The following is a 16,435-nucleotide window of genomic DNA, read 5'->3' on the forward strand; positions in this document are numbered from 1 at the left end:
AGAGGCAGGCTTTGGGAGATGGTTCTGTAAAGCCACCTGTGTTGGGCTTGCAGTTGCTTGCCTGCAGAATGTCTGTGTGTTAGTTGTGGAAGGCTCAGGAGTGCTGCCTTTGAATAACCCCTACATCTCTGATACTGCATGATCCACAGGGACTGTGGATAACCCAGTGAAGTGGGGTCCGGGCCTTCCTGATGAGGAGCTGGTTTGTGTCATTCTCTTGCTTTGAATCTGTTCTTCCCTGGAGTAAGTCTGACTTCAGTGAAGTCAGTCCTGATTGAAAGGAGTAAAATTGTGGCTAAACCCTAAGTAATAGGGCCATGTGAGTTGTTAGTGGCTGAAATGCCATGTAGCCCTTTCTTGGAAAATGAGCAGTTTCCTACTGTCTCGCAGTCATTTGGGAATGTGCCATGTGCTTGGACTGTCAGAAAAGAAATAGCTGGTGTGCCTTTTGGTTTATTGGCACTTGTGTTATAAATGAACTGCTAATTTTTCTGCTGGGCAACATTTCCAGTTTGTTACTCTTGCTGCGTCTGATTTGCACGTTTCTGTTTTATGGCTCCAGTTGTACAGCGTGGGTGTTCTCGTGCCAGCCCCTGTTCCCGTGTGTTCTTGCGTTATGGTCTGACGGCCTCTGCTGAACTGGAAACCATTGTGGCACTGACTGGCAGATAAACAACAGACAGAAATACTTCCATTTGTGCGTCCTTCAGGCTTATTAGTAGTTTATTGTAAAGGAAGAAGGAAGCAAGAAGCACATAAAAACATAGCAGAGCTTATTCTGTGTTGTCCTCTTGCTCTTTTCACTGTAGCAGTGCACTGTTTTCAGGCAATGCAAGTTCAGTCTGTGAGGTTTGTGAAATTCATTGCTGATGCTCGGTGGAGACTGAATTAATGCACATTGATTACTCTGAAATATGACAGGACAGTGAGTTATTGCATGACTGAAATGAAGTCCTTTAAAATTCAGCCCAGCCCTGCTAGATGTTTTGTTGTGCACAGAAGCTATTCCAAGAATACTTTTAAGATGACTCCTGTGAGGAGGAAAGGGGCAGAAGACCAAGGCAAATGGCGCGGCGCCACAGGAACCTGAAGCCAAGTGACTCATTTCAAAGACTCCTGCGAACCGGCGGCTGAGGGGGGCAGGCGCAGGGGCACCCCCTCTGCTGCGAACGGATCTTCATCCTCTGGTCTCTCCTCTGTTGTCACGGCCCTTATTTTCCAGCCTTTTTTTATATCAGGGTTTCAGCAGGAGCTTTCCCTGCTTGGCTTGCTGTGTTACCTCATGCTACAAGGATTTTTTCTTTGCAAGTTGGCTGCTGCAAGGACTTCAGTGAAGCATTTGGGATAGGTTATGCAGGGAAACTGACATCTGAGTTTGGGGTTCTGGGCAGTTAGGGTCGATATTGCTGTGACAGTAATTACTGTTAGCCTGAGTTTACAAAGAGCCTGAAACAACACCCAAGACGAGCAGCTGCTTCAGTCTCCTTGGGTGCCAGTTCAGACGCCAGTGGTGAAACCTGGAAGGCCAGAGCTTGTAATTTACTGCTTGTCACAGGGGAGCACGAGAAGGGGAACCATCGTACAACTGTCTGTATCTTCCTTGAAACTGAGAGGGGAGTTGTATGCAGGATGAAGTCGTATTTTCATGAAAACCTATAGCCTGAAGCTGTGTCTAAACACAGCAAACTTTAAAGCATAGATGGGATGCAACCCCTCTGTCATCCAGGCACGTTTATTTAGAAACCTGGTCTTAAACAGTCTGCTAAGGGTTTGCAGTTGCGAAGCAGAACAACATTTTGAACTGGTCTCAACTGTGCCCCTAGGCTGCAAGCAAGTGCGTAGCAGGGTTAGTGCCCTCGTAGCACGAGGCAGTGCTGCAGTAGAGACTTTGCAACCTGTTGCCCCCAAGGGAGGGCAATTCAGCTTTCAAAAGCTTAAGGGACCATGGGTTCACAGTGTCACAAACAGCCAGCTTCTGCCTAGCACCCCTCTTGCCTTGGGTTTCCCCCTGTTTGGGCTGGCGCTGCATTCAGCCTGGTGCAAGGTCCCACGTTGGTGGGGTGGTAGAGCGTGGCTGAAGGGTCAGCCCGCTCTGAAGTGCTGAGTCAAGCCTTGCACGGGATGCCATGACCCACGGTGTCCCTGGAGAGGGGGCTTGGAGCATAATGTGCATCTGCATGAATGGCGAGAGGCATCTTTCTCTCTCAAGGTCGTGGTTGTCTCTGTGAAACCAAATCCCTGGTGCTTTAGCCTTGCCCTCAGGTCCCTGGAGAAATCCCTTGTGCATTGCTGTGCAGGTGGTCCCAGCGCCCCTCACCAGCAACGGAGCTGGGAAGGCTGCCTGTGCTTGCTTTTGGGGGGGATTTATTTCTTGGGCTCTTAATTGCATTGCTGTTGATCCATTTGCTCCTTAGCAATGACAACGCCTTGACAATTACTTCCTTTTACTTGCTCCAAGTAGCTCCAGTTGTTGAAGTTCCTTTTTTCTTTATCCTCCTGCTGATCTGAACTTGCATCCTCCTCTGCCTACCTGGCACCTGAAAGAGGGAGCTAAGTAAATATGGCATGCCAAGACTTAATAAGGCAGGTAGCTTTCAATTGGCTTTGCAATGCCTTTGTTACAGTAGTGTGGCCAAAAGAACAACAACAACAAAAGCAAATAACATTCTTCATTTGCTAATGAGTTTCTGAGGATCGAAACAGTGCAGGACGTGAAGTACCCAGATAATAGGTGCTTTAAATTCGTATGGGCTGCCCATAGCTTTTATTTTAGAGGGCTTAGGCTGCAAGATTGAGTACAAAATTGCTAACTCAGAACGACTTGCTGAAGATGAAACGCTTTCCTGAAATGCGGTATTAAATCATGCAGGTTGCTTGCTGCAGTTCCCTTCCTAGTATTTTACCTTCCAAATAGGAAAAGCAAAAGCCCTTCTGCAGTTTCTAGGGTGAATATTTGAGATGTCTAGAAAAGGAGATTATTCTTTTTGTCTTGGGTGGGGCAGCATCTGTATTGACAAGCTTAAACCCCAGCTGAGCAGGTGGTAGGCGAGGTGCTGGGTGGTGGGTGAGGCGCTGGCTGTCAGCGCTTGCGTTAGAGCAATAGGTACGTGTCTGTGCCTGGGCTGGCTGCCTTAGGGCCCTTCCAGGAGGGGATGGGGACGGGAGCAGGCAATCCCAGCTGTGGGGGAGTCTGGATCGGTTCTGCTGAAGGGAGTTTGCTGCTGTATGCAATTCCTAAATCATTAAAATCCTAAAGCGCTTGCTGCTTCAACAGTGATAAAAATATCAAATTAATTAAAAGCACTGAGGAAAAAATCAGGGCAGCCAGTGAGTGACGAGAAGCAGAGTTTTTATCAGCTCATCCATAAGAGCGCTGCTGGGGGTAATGGCTCCTGGCCCTATGGCAGCAGATTTACCACTGATTTCAGTGGGGGCAAGGTGATAGTTCCAGCGCAGCGATGCCACGCCATACATCTGGAGACTGCTCTGCTCATCTCTACAGTAACATGATTTTGGTAATTTGATTTGCCTTCCTGCTGCTAAACGCCAGGCAGCCGGGGCGCGGGGGGGATTGCCTGGCTCTGTTCTGCAGAAGGCAGTGGCTGGGACTGCACAGCCGGCTTTGCTCTGGTGGGGTGTCTGAGTGCCCCCCGTGTGCAGCTCCCGATGCCGCCTGCCTGGGGTGGGTGTGCTAACCAGGCACGCCGTCACTTACTCCTCTAGAACAGACCTTACAGAGGGGTGTGATTACGGCATCAGCCAGGGCTGTCTCCTGTGCCCCCTGGGGCTGGGTGAGATGTAAAGGGAAACGGAGTTCAGACACAGGAAGAACTAACACCCTTTAATTCTAGCGCAGAGGTGGCATAGGCTGCTGAGGGCAGGGGTGGAACCGTTAGCGCTTCTAGGTACTTGTGAAACCTCTCGCAAAAACAGTTTGGGTCTGGAGCTGAGCCAGCTCTGGTGTGGGGAGATGGATCAGGTGGCTTTTGAAGGGTGCGTGTCCCCAGCCTTGGCCCTATAACGCTGTGAGAAGGGGCAGGAAATACAGCCGTACCCTGCACTGCCCTGACGCTGCCGCAATTACCGTGTCCAGCTTGTGAAGTATTTCACCGAAGACTGACCGTTGACTATGCATGTGGTGAAGTCCTTTTGAAAGTGTACCTGAGCATCCCCTGCCAAGCTTCAACGAGGTCGCCGCGTTGCTGGCACTGGAGTTAGTGCTGTGGCACAGCTGGGTTCTCAGTGGTGCTTCCAATAGTCTGCAGTGGCGATCGAAGCAGGCTGCGTTAGTGCTGTGATCCCTTGCATGAAGAGACTGTTCTGGTGTCTCGGAATCAAAGCATCAGATAATTGTGGTGCTGCCAGCTTGCTGCAAAAGCAGGTGAATCAATGGGGTTGTTTCTCCTTTGCAAGTTAACGACCCTGTGCAAGTCATGCTACTGGAATGAAAGCTCATGAAGGTAAAAAGTACTGTTGCGTTACTGAATGATACTGCTACAGTCATAGAAAACAGCAGGTTTCCTTCTGCCGTGGGGAAAGTACTAAAAGCATTGTGCTGAGATTGTTTCTTTCCCTGCAGGATTATTTCCACGAGCTCATCTGCATCACAGAAAGGGGAGAAGTTTGTTGTGCCTCCCCGAGCTATAGGTGCCCGAGCTATCCTGGACTTCCCCGACCAGGTGAACTTCTCAGCCTGTCCAGTCAAGTACAGCACCCAGAAAACACTGCTGGTTCGCAACATCGGTAACGGGGCGGCCCGCTACTGCATCAGCCCTCAGAGGTAGGGAGCTCATCTCTTTTTGTGCAAAACACTGTTGTGTGATAATACAGTTGGTAAACAGCGACAAAAAGGAGCCAGAGCGCGTGAGCTGCTGTACTGCTGCCGTGGCTGGAAATGGGCAGGGCACGTGGGGTTTGCTGTTGATTATAGTGTTTGAAGCCTGGCGCAGCCTCTGCTAAAACTCTGCAAGCTGCAGAGTGGAGTTTTATAGTGCAACGGTGTCTTCAGTGCACAGTCGTGCAAGACTGATTCTGTTAGATTGAACGAGCAAATGTAGGAAGGCAGCTGGACTGCCCTCGGGCTGTGTAAGATCCTGCGTGGCAGACGACAGCTCTAGGAGCTCAGTTCCTGAAGACCAAAGGCAGTGTTAAGAAATGGGCAAGCTCTGAGCTGGTGGAAGAGACATTTAAGAATTTATCATCAGCTTTACCAGCAGTTTGTCTATAGTAGCAAGTGCAATCAGAGGTGACAGATCAAAGCAACCGGTATTGAGACCCTGACAAAAACCCTGTGGGGTCCAGAACCTGGTTTTCCAGTAGGTTTGATCTGGTCCCTGGATCCACTATTCTTCTTTAGAATGAGCTCTTAAGTGGAGATGAGCTGGCAGCGGCTTCAAACCTGCACTTTAGCCCCAAAGCAGAATGCCAATGGGCGCACAGGCAAAAGGTGCAGCAAATGCCTGGTGCGTGGGTTGGGAGCCTTTTCTAGAGCTTTGTCTCTCTCAGATCTCCTGGAAAGTGCTCTAGCATGCTGTAGTAGCTACCAGCAACCTCCTTGATCTTCAGTACCTTCTGAAATGGTTATGTGGCCCTATTGACCAAATATACCCATCCCCTGGGAGGCCACAAGCACGTGGCATTTCGGCAGTCTCCTGGTCAAGCGCCTGATGTGTGCTGTGTCGTGGACAGCCTGTACTGTTCCTCTTGGTCTGAGAAGACAGTCACTGGTTTTCCAGTTTGCTGAACTGGAGAGGGTAATGGGTTTTGGAAACTGCACCTGCAAGGAAACCACTTCAGCTGGCTGGTAGTTAGCTCCGAGTTGCTTGGTCCCAGAGGTTTTGGTGTAGGAGCTGAGGTCCAGAATGCAGCAAAGACGTGCCGTCTGCCTTAGTGCACCTGAGTTGCTTCAGTTTCTTCCCCAGGAAAACAGGGGTCAAGAGAAGGCTCTTTGCTCTTTCTCCTGGGAAATGTGAAGGTCCAAGAGGCTTCTACCAAAGCCTGGCAAGGCCGTTGAAGCAGGCTTCCAGGATGCTGTTCAAGCAGGCTGCTTCTTTTCACTGTGGAAATACATAGGCAGGAACTTGTAAATCCCTGTACAGCTTCCCTCTGGGATTTCCAGATCTAGTCGTCACCACCAAAACAAGTACCCAGTCGTGTGTAGCATCTCTTGGCAATGTCCTTGCCAACTGTTCTGTCGCGTGATACGGCGTACGTTGAATCCTGCTTGATAGGGATTTTATGCTGAACTTCATCAATTGAATGTTTCAGTCCTGATTTGCAGCAAAGGGATGGGAAGCGTTACGAAAGCTTTATTTCAAACTACACAAGAAAGTACAATTCTGAAGAACTGGATTGCGTGTGCGCAGAGATCAAAAGCTGTTAAGTTTTCCCATGTCGGCCAAAGGCATCAGTCATCTCTTCCATTTTGTTATGAACTTTTGAAAGCCAGTTTGAAATTTCAAACTGGTGATCTTTGAATATAAGCAGCGTTTTATTCTAATTAGGCCGCCCCCACTTTCATTCAGATTTCTTTTTTAAATACTCTGAGGTTCCTGTCTTTCTGCTCTTTTTTTTTTTTTTTTTGCTTTAAGTGTTCAGCGAAATGTCATAATGAATTCCTCATTGGGAACTTTCTTAAAGGTTGAGTTCCTCTAATGCCTGCACTGCCAGGGATTCTTCCATCCCAAATACAGGTTTTTGCATTTTCCATCCCTCGGCTGCATGCGGTTCTGCTGTGTCCCCTGAATAGCAGCCCAGCCCTCCAGTATCTCGACTGTACTCCCCCAAGCTTGTATCCTCCACTCAAAATCCGAGTGCTCCCCACTCTTGACCAGGTCACCACGTCCCCTTGCAGCCTGGGAGCAGAACAACCACGTTCTCCCTGTGCGATGAGGCCATGGTGGGCCAGGAGTGGTTTTCCCAGCCAGTGCTGGGGACTGCACTGGGTGACAGTGGGTTCCCTGCTGCTTGTGCTGTGAGCAGTTGCTCAGGTGCCTGCCCCGAGGTCCCAGGTGAGCTCAGTGGCTCCAGCAGCCCCAGCAGAAAAGAACTGGCCTCCCAGCTGGCATGACAAGTTGGCTGGAGAGTCTCACCGATACACTGCTCCACAGGCGAGTAGGTCATTAGCTGTTAATTGTCTTTGAACAACTCTACTTACAGAGGCTTTCGCGGGAGAGACCGCTTTCCTCCTCATGTCAGGGGATTAATTTCCCTGCGTTAGAGGCTGTGACCAAGGCTGCATCATTATTAACGACAGGGGAAGTTTTTAGCTTAATGTCATGCATTCTTTTGAATGACTCCCGTAATGATTGTTCAGCATCACAAACACTTAAACCTGTGCTTTGGACATTAATGCGTGATGTTTCCTGTCCTGGAGAGCTTAATGTGTAGATACGAGACGCAGTATTTAAGAGTTATGGCATAGGTGGTAGGCGTGCCAGCCTTACAGACTTACATTCAGGACTGTTTTAGTCTCTTCCTATTTAGTGGAGAACTGAAGCAGCTTTAGTGTGTGCTTAACTTTTGCTGAGTACGGATGTAGTGTTGTGTTAAAGCCAACATCAATATCACATAATAGCTTTGTGTGCCGCTATGTGTAAGCATGCGTGCACGTGAGAGGGGGAGGAGGCTTAGTGGAGTAGAAGGGAATGAGAGATCAAAGTTTGGGGACCATCAGCTGGCCTCTGTGTCCTTCATTCTCTCTCGGCACAACTGAGACTTCTTAGTTGCTGCAACTTCTGTCTTCTGGCCTGGGCGAATTCAGGCTCTTGCCCCTTTGCAAGGCAGCTGCAGGCGCCACAGTTTCCTAGTCCAATGCGCTGCTCGTATCACTTCTCTCTGCCTCCTTTCTCAAAATTCCCTTGGCATCAAGTGTAACCTACCAGCTTTCACCTGCAGTGCATTTTTCAGCCCATCTCCAATGCTAACCTTTCCTCTCGGTCAGTACTGCGAGCTCTGCTCTTGCAGCGGGTCACTTCATAAGGACATTCCTTGCCTCTTACAACTTTATCTAAGGACTTGTGTGGTGTATTTCACTCCACGGCAGAGCTCTCAAATGAATCCACGGGGCCAATTCAGCATCCTTCTGCTGTTGCTTGTTCAGAACTCTCCCTTGCCGTGGTATCTACCAGAAAACATGGCCACATTTTGACTCCTCTTTCATAAAGGGTATGTGTGTGTGTGTGTGTGTGGGAACCCTGACACCAAAGCACTCCCCATTATGCAGCTTGGCTCTGTGCCTGTCCTCCCCCTGCATGCCCATACCCAGCTGTTCACTGCATAGTGTAGTAATAAAAAAAATAATAATAGTATAAATATAGAAAGTCTTTTCCTGCCGTTCTCATTGTTAAGGCTGGATAGTGAGTTTCTTCTCCATGGCATTCACGGAGATAAATGTCATTCCAGTACGTTTCAGTTGAAAATGGTGCCTGGAAGCAGATCTCGGTGCAGCACTGCCTTTTCCTGACGTTACACTGTGCTGTGCTGTGCTATGGGTTAGAGAGGATCTGTCTGAGAAGGTCCATTTAGGAATGTCCCATCAAGCTCTGGAAGCTCAGGAAATGATCCTACATGGCACAGTGCTAGGAGCCGCCTTGCATCCCTCCCTGCAGTACCCATTATACTACACGGAGGTGTGGGGCTGGAGAGTTACCATGGGGTGTACAGGGATGTGACAACAGAGCCTACGTGCAGGGAAAGAGGGAAAGAGAGAGCTTGTGAGATGCTGGCTCTGTGCAGGATTTATTCAGTATGGAGATGCAGTCTTGGATGCTTTGACCTAACAGACTGTGTTTACTGGAGTGGTTACAGTGCTCGACTTTGGCTTTTATACCATTACCAAAACATTATGTATGCCAAGATTAAGTGATCTTTGGGTTTTTTTTCCTGCAATAGGTCTTAGTTGACAGAGGGGGCAATTCAATCACCAGTAATTTTACTGTCGGTCCTGGGGTTGGAGGCAGCTTTTAATGAAATCAATTCTCTCAAACTCAGATGATTTTATAATGCAAATTAAGGCACCAGAGGAGTAAAGGGGTTTTGGTTGTAGAAGAGAAACATACCATGGGACGAAGTATGTTGCAGCCTCGTTGCACGCTGCACTGACTAAACGTATGGTTCCAGGAGGAAAGGCAGCGCGGTAGTCGGGAAAGCCTGAGCCACAGAACTGTCAGCGTTGTTCACTTGTCAGTTGGTTGCTAAATTGTCAGGAGTATTTTGCCCGTGGTATCCTCATGGGATTTAACTTTTGCCCAGCTTGGGGAGCTGATGCCTGGTGAAAGCAAGCAAGATGTAAACGCCAAGACAGATCACAATGAAATTGCTCACTAATCTGGTGTTGTTCCCTTTCTGAAGGGCAATTACGGGCAAGATCTCAGCAGGTTCTGCTGGGAAGGTCTCCCTCAGATTGGTGCGGCTAGATGAGTTTATACAAGCTGGGGATTGCAAGGCACCGTTGGGAGATCTGGACCTGTGAAAGTTTAGATGTTGTACAACAAAGCAAACGTACAAATGGACGTAGTTGAAAAGCATGTCAGAAGAAGAGCTATTAATAAACCTCCAAACCTTATCTTTCCTGTTTTGTCAGGAGCAGTAGTTATTCATTACAAGGGTAGATCTAACAGGACAAGAATTACCGTAAAGAACAGCTCACAATTAATGGCTAAAAGGCCAAAGTTTAGCCTGCCAGCTTCGTCTGTTGGCAGTGGTTTCCGTGTGGCTATTAGTGTGTCAGGGACGTTTCCTTAGCATCTCTTACCTGTAGGCTGCAGGGAACAGCTTAGTGATGTGGACTGAAGTTCAGAGTTCAGGTGAAGCATGGACCTTACATCCCTCTGGGTCTTGGAGAAGCAGGTCTACGTGAGGGATACCAAGCTCCTGCTACATCAGGAACCAAGTTGTCCTGTGGGTACAGCGTGGGGTGGGAGGCAGGAGGTGCGGTGTCTGACTTGTGCTCTGTTTCTCAGTCCTGAGAATGAGTCCTGACCTCGGTGGGATCCTCTTCTCTGGTAATTTGAAGATGTGAAGGTATCTACTTTCTCGGGCATCCCCTGAAGTCATCCTCAGGAGTGTCATTCCCATCCCAGCTATCTGAGGGCAGGGGTATGCAGACATGGGGATGGAGTAGGAAGGGCATGGGATGGGAGGTAGTGCTGAAGTGTGGCCCTTACCCGGCAGCTTTTCTGTTCTGGCAATGTTTCTGGTAAAAACAACAAACTGAAAGAGGTGGGGGGGAATTTTTCTGTGCCTTTCCCACAGCAGGCAGTGATCCCCGCCAAGCACCAGCAGAGCCCTGCCCAGTATAACCAGGCACAACCCCCAGTGCAGGTGCAGGGCCATGTAGAGCAGCCCGGTTCTGAGGCTGGCGGCGCCTTGGCTTTCCTCCTCCCTCTCAAAAGCCTCAGGTCCAGCACGTGAACATTGCGGGCCCAATGCTTCCCCATTAGTCACTGGCGATGTTCTTGCTAGTCGTGATGGGAGCAGGTCAGGCCCCCAATTGCATCAGTGTCTCCTTAATGAGCAGGAACTCCAGCAATTTCATCAGCTGTCACTGCTTCCATGAGCGAAGCTCAGCTTGCGCATGGCTCCATTTTTTCTCATTATTTCTGTGGGCTGCACTCCCCAATCACTGTAAAACTCTGCAGAAAATATTTTTAAGGTGACAAATTGACCAGCAGCAAAGCACTAAATCCAATAACTTTTGCTTTCTAAGTGAGGCTGTACAAGAGCCGCAAAGCCCAGCTGCTGTTGTGCAGAAACATGTTGCATGTGACTTTTCCCTGAGCGTTAAAGGACTGAATTATGTCTGTCAGCTGAGAGCTGTTTACCTGGCGACAAATCATAATTGCTCTTGTTAAATCTAAAGTACACCGACACATTTTCATACTATTTCCCACACATTGCACAGAATTTCTCTAGTAGGCCAAGCAAACAGTTACCAAGCCTGGATTACAACCCAGAGCCCCAGACTGCATTGCTTGTGAATACGCAGAAAACCTCCTGTTGAAGGTGCCTTGATATGCTCCTGCTAGTGGTGCTTCATTTAGCTAGAGATTTAATTGTTCAGGCTGTAAATGGGATACTCCTTTTGTGTCTTGTTTTCTTGTTTCTGTATCACTCTAATCTGCCTTTGCACTCGTACAGATTTTTCTTTGCTTAGAACAGCTTTCATTGAAATGCTGATAAAATGTGCCCTTTCTGAGGCAAACCCAGGATGCTTTCAAGGTAAAAAAAAATAATATAGATAGATTAATTCTGCCAATTAAACTCTTAATTATTCTCCGGTCATTCAAGAATAAACTTCTGTTCTCCCTGTCTGATTTCCAGGCTGTAATCTCACTGGGACAGGTATCGCCTTGACATTTGCATCTCTTGAGGTTTATAGGTGGCAGGAAAAGACGGATTCAACTCAGTGTCAAGTTGTGCATGCAAATAACTCTTGCCATCTCCGTGCCCTTCAAAAACCCTCCTCCGATCGTATCGCTAGCAGTCAGACTCTTGAGCCTTGCTGCAGAGAACTGGATGCAGGGTATGGGGGAGACGAGGTCATTTTATAGCTTAGGATCTTCTGAGGGCTGGAGCTCTTCAGGAGTTGGGTCGGTGGCTCAGTTCCTGGCCCTGTATGTTCTCTTTTTCTGCTGCTGACTGTGGTTTCTTGGCCCCTTGCTAATACAGGTGAGCTGGAGTGAGCTAGACGGCAGAAGGAACGTAGTCCCCAAAGGTCCCACAATAATCCTGATGTGCCTCTCCGTGTTGCAGCCCTTTCTCTGTTGATCCCTCCGTTGGGACTCTTGGGATTGGCGATGCCATGCAAGTAACGGTGGACTTCCACCCAGAGAAGACTGGTGGTTATTCCAGGCCCCTGACAGTTCACTATGACACAGGTAAGGTCTGGGCACTGCATGGTGCCCAGTCTCTGCGTCCTTCAAAACAGAGACCTTTCAAAGCAGAAAAATGTTAAGCTTGCTTTGCAGACTACTTCTAAAACCTTTTCTTTCAAAACCTCTGTATGTTTCGGTGCTTAAGTGAGCAGGTAAGGGGCAAAGGCTGCGTGTGCCCTCGTTCTGTGTGGCTGTGTGCCGGTCTCTCCCTGGGGGATGCTGGTGTCGGCTGGGTGCTCTCCACCCAGCACCCCCCATGACTGCCATCTGCCATCATTCCCTGTTGTCCCGGTCACCTTAATTGCCTCTCCAGGTGTACCTCCCCTGTCCCGGCTTTGCCTCAAAGAAAAGTGACAAATAGTTGGTGTTTAGGGGGCTTCTAAAGTGCATCCCCTCAAGCAGGAATGAGGTTTTTTGGAATCGGGTTTTGCTGGGAGTTGCTGAGTCGGAGGCGGGAGGAACCTTGATTCTCCGTTACGGTGTGCATATGCACGTGTGAAGCTTCATTCCTTGGCGGTGCTATGTTTGAAGCGCGACGTGGGAATGCGTGCCTCTGTCAGACTCGCTCCAATGCCGCTGTCTCTTACACATCTGTCCCCTGCACTGCTTCTACGTTGTTTTGCCGCAGAGCCTTGTTCTTTCTTTTTGCCTTCTCCCACCTGCGTCCCACAGCTCACGACATCAGGACTAATGCAGCCAGGACTTGAGGGCTCTTGGGATTTGGCAGGAAGAGCTCGCTGCCTCCCGAGATAGGTGTAAGATTTATATTAGGCTAGGAGAAGCTGAGGTCAGGCCACAGAAACACCATCAGCTTTACGCTTCACTGAAGAGTAAGCGGGGAATATCTTTAGGAAAAGGCGCCATGTTAGAATGCTTCTGTCGGCCTTGGCTCAGCAGGCGTATGTTGTGGTGCCGAACGAGGCGCTTCCTCAGTTGCGTGAAGGCACTTGGCGTGTGTTTCCTCTCGCCTGAGAGGGAGGTTTGGTTTGTCCCTGTTCCTCAGCGTTGGTCCTTGGAAGTGTGGTGTCCTCACCGAGGGGATACTGTGTGCTGCTTTAGGCCGGCAAAGAGCATTTTAGTTGTCTTGGGTTTGTGGAAGTTACAAATGCTCCTGTATCTTCCAAACACTTATGTAGCCTTACGACTTATTTCAGCTTTGTCTAATGTTTTCCAGTTATTGACATATTCACGGAGAATGGTTGATGCTCACTCAGAGGAGCTTATTGTTTTGGGTAACAGTTTCTAGGACGGGTGACTGAAATATCAGCTAGGGAAGCACAAAAACGTGCCTTATTTGTATGCCTATACAGAATCTATAGGATAAAATTCAGAGGGCTAGAATTTCTCTGGGGCAGATGAGCAGTGACAGTGGAGATTAGGGCCGTAGGGTTTATACTTTGTGACGGAACAGAGTGAGCGAATAATTAGGGCCAGGATCTTCGTGGCTTGCTTTGAAAAACCTGAGAGTCTTGTTCTTACTGAAACAGCTGGTTCCCCCATAGTCAATCTTTGCAAAAGTGATTTGTGTGGGTAGGCCACGGGGATAAACTCTCTGCTGGCTCTGAGATGGGTGATTTCCCAGGAACACGTGCAGCTCCCTGGGAGATGAACCCAGGATTTCATTCCTGCCTGCCAGTACAATGTTGCAGTTATTTTGAAATAAACTAGGAATTGCGAAGGAGAGCAAGGGGATAATGAAGGGATTATCTCTCTAGCTTTGAAGCGTACAGGTAAGTGAAAGGCTGCTGAGATGAATTGCTAAAGTGAAGCAGAAACGTGTAATCAATCAGTCTTTCGAGGTGTGGTGCAGAGCTTATTGCAGGAGTAGTGCAGAGCACCAGACAGCGTTCCCTGACCTCGCGTGGCGAGCCCTGGCTCATGTGTCCGGCACCACGGCAGGCTCCCTGTGACGCGCGTACAGAAAGCAGCCGGGTTGCTCTTTCAGAGCCACCAACAGAGTGTTTATTAAGAAGCAGAAGTGCTAAGAGCAAAACAGCAGTTTAAGGTGTTGCGAGGCGTTTCCCTCGCTTGGCTGTGTATCAGTACTGACTTGCTCGCAGGCAGCAGTCGTTCTCAATGGATCACACCCTTCTTAGGGTGACTTACGCAGGATCAGGTGAACATTGCTTAAATTTCTGCTGAAGCTGGGTCAGATCTGTCCCTAGCATTGCTTAAGCAAGCATGGAGCTCTTCCATGTGAACAAGTCACAATTTTTCCCTTAGCGTATGATTTGGTTGATTTAAATTGTGTGTCTTTTGGGCTGGTTAGGAGCACAGGTACTGTCCCCTGGATAGACTGTGTGTGTGGTGGCGGTTCTGTTGCTCCAAATTTATGGATGAGTGTGGAGAAAATGTTTGCTGCTATGAGCGTAATGATTTAGAATGAAAACTTGTCCTTCAGTGCTTTACATGCCTAAACTCCTCCTTTTCGCCTGTGTACATGTGTCTGGGTGTGAAAAATCCCAGCTCGTACTGAAATGAGGGTGACTTGGGATGTTCTGGGCTCCAGCATATCCCTGTCCAGCACCTTAACATCAGGTTATGGTACTTGAAAGGGTTTCTGAAACCTGCGTGCGAAGCACTCGTACAGCTTTGGAAAAGGTTTCAATACCACTGAAAGTCCTGTCGGTCACTTGGCCTTTCCCAGATGACGTTCAGCCCACCCTGTGTGGACCGTGTGGATGTGGGAAAATAAGTTTATGGAGGTAAGTCCTAGTCTCAACCAAGTCAGTATTCATGAAGTTTTGATATTCTTTCAGCTGTCAAGTCCTGCTCAAGTGAGATGACGCCCAAGCTGCTTGCCCTGAGTGCTGCTGATTGTACACCAAACCCAGTCTGCTGCAGTAACAACATTTATTGCAACCTGGCAGCGTAGCACCAGCTTGGTGTGGGAAGGTGAGCTTTGCTCAGGGACACGTGGCTGAGGAGATGCATGACGGGTTCCCAGAGGTGTGCCAGAGGTGCAAAGCAAATCCACCAGTCCAATGCCATCCAAAACAATAACGTCTACGGCAGGTGCTCCATGCAGGTGAAGAAGGCTGCCAGAGACAGGAGGTGCCGGCGAGATGCTTGGAGTTGTGGAAGGAGAATTGCTTCTCTACTCGGAGCTCCCTAAATGCTGACTCACATTAGGCTCCTGTCTCCAACGAGTACTAGTATAGTATGATGGGTGGTCTTCAAGGTGTAGGACCAGATCCTGTGCCTGTATGTGGGTGCCAGCAGTGCCCACTGGCCCTTGTGGCAAGGCGCTACAACATGCTTCTAGCCCAGGGGATCTGTGGTGCGGTATTGAAATTCCTCTGTGCAGTTTTTCCCCATCGGTTGCTGCATCCCTTGGCATCTCTTTGTCAGCACAGAAAACTTCAGTAATTAGCAAAGCACCACTGAGCTTGTGCGTGGCTGACGGACGCTATATATTGAGATGCTTTTATTGCTGTCAGTAATAAAAGTAGTGATGCAGATGGCTCTCTTTCAGTAGCTCTGTGAGTCTAATGCAGAAGCAAAAGCCTGGGGGCAGGATCTCACCCTCTTTGAGGGGAGGATCAGAACCCATACCCATAGGAGTATTTTAGGAGACAGCATACCCAAGAGGAGGCAGCCCTCAAGCAGAACTGCCTATTCCATTACTCTTCTGTCTCCCCTTGGTTCAGAGCCCCAAAAAGCGGTTTCCCCAGAAGAGAGGTAACGTGTGTGGCTCAGGAGTAGTTCTCGGTGGTTTTAGTCCTGCTGGAAGCCTCCAGCCTTGTGCTAAAAGCCTGCTGAGGAACCGTCTAGGTGTTTGGCAGATGAATACCCTGTTTTCCCTCAACTTCCCACACAGCTTGCAGGAGGGCTGACAGCTGCTGAGCAGGAGCTGTGCTAAAGCAAATCTTGGCTTGTTTGCTGTGGATGGCAGACCCAGGCTCAGAGCATCCTTTGTGGTTCTGCACGCCCAGGGCACAGATGGGGGAGTTCAGCCTCGGCTCCTCAGTTGCTTACTTCAAGGGCAGGTAGAAAGTGCGAGCAGGGTCTGATTCTGGCTCCGTGGTTGTTAATCAGAGTGAGTTTTCCTGCGCTGGCTCAGTTCCTGTCCCCGTAGGAAGTGGGTGAAGGCATGTCTCCCCTCCTGAGCCCTGGGCAGCAAAACTTGCTCTGTGCCAGATTCAGGTTATTCCTATATGGCAGGAGGGAGCAGCTAAATAGGCTTCTTCCAGTGCAGCACGCTGGGAGCTGGATGTGGAGCAGAGCTTGCCTTGCCCTGGGTCAGGGAGGCGTCTGGCTGCCTTGTTCCCCCGCCGCTGAGCTTTGCTGCCTGGCCCTGGAAGCAGGGGGTCCCCAGCACCGTTTCCTCCCCATTGCTGCTTGCTAGGCGTGGGGCAAATGCCAGCAGCCTCGTAGAATCATAGAATGATGGAGGTTGGAAAAGAGCTTGAAGATGACCAAGTCCAACTTAACCCCGGATTGCCAAGCCCACCACTAAACCGTGTCCCGAAGCACCACATCTGTGTGTTTGTCGAACGCGTCAGGGGTGGTGATTCCAGCCTGCAGCGTGGAGAAGCAAGCCCTGCCGGAGCCGTCTC

The 16,435-nt window shown here is 49.3% G+C and overlaps 1 pseudogene; it reads left to right on the forward strand.

Moving 5' to 3' along the window:
* The window catches only part of LOC130159446 (hydrocephalus-inducing protein homolog), a 64,133-nt pseudogene that overhangs the window by 9,012 nt on the left and 38,686 nt on the right, over nt 1-16,435 (forward strand).

Source organism: Falco biarmicus, chromosome 15 (assembly GCF_023638135.1).
Source record: "Falco biarmicus isolate bFalBia1 chromosome 15, bFalBia1.pri, whole genome shotgun sequence".
NCBI lineage: Eukaryota > Metazoa > Chordata > Aves > Falconiformes > Falconidae > Falco > Falco biarmicus.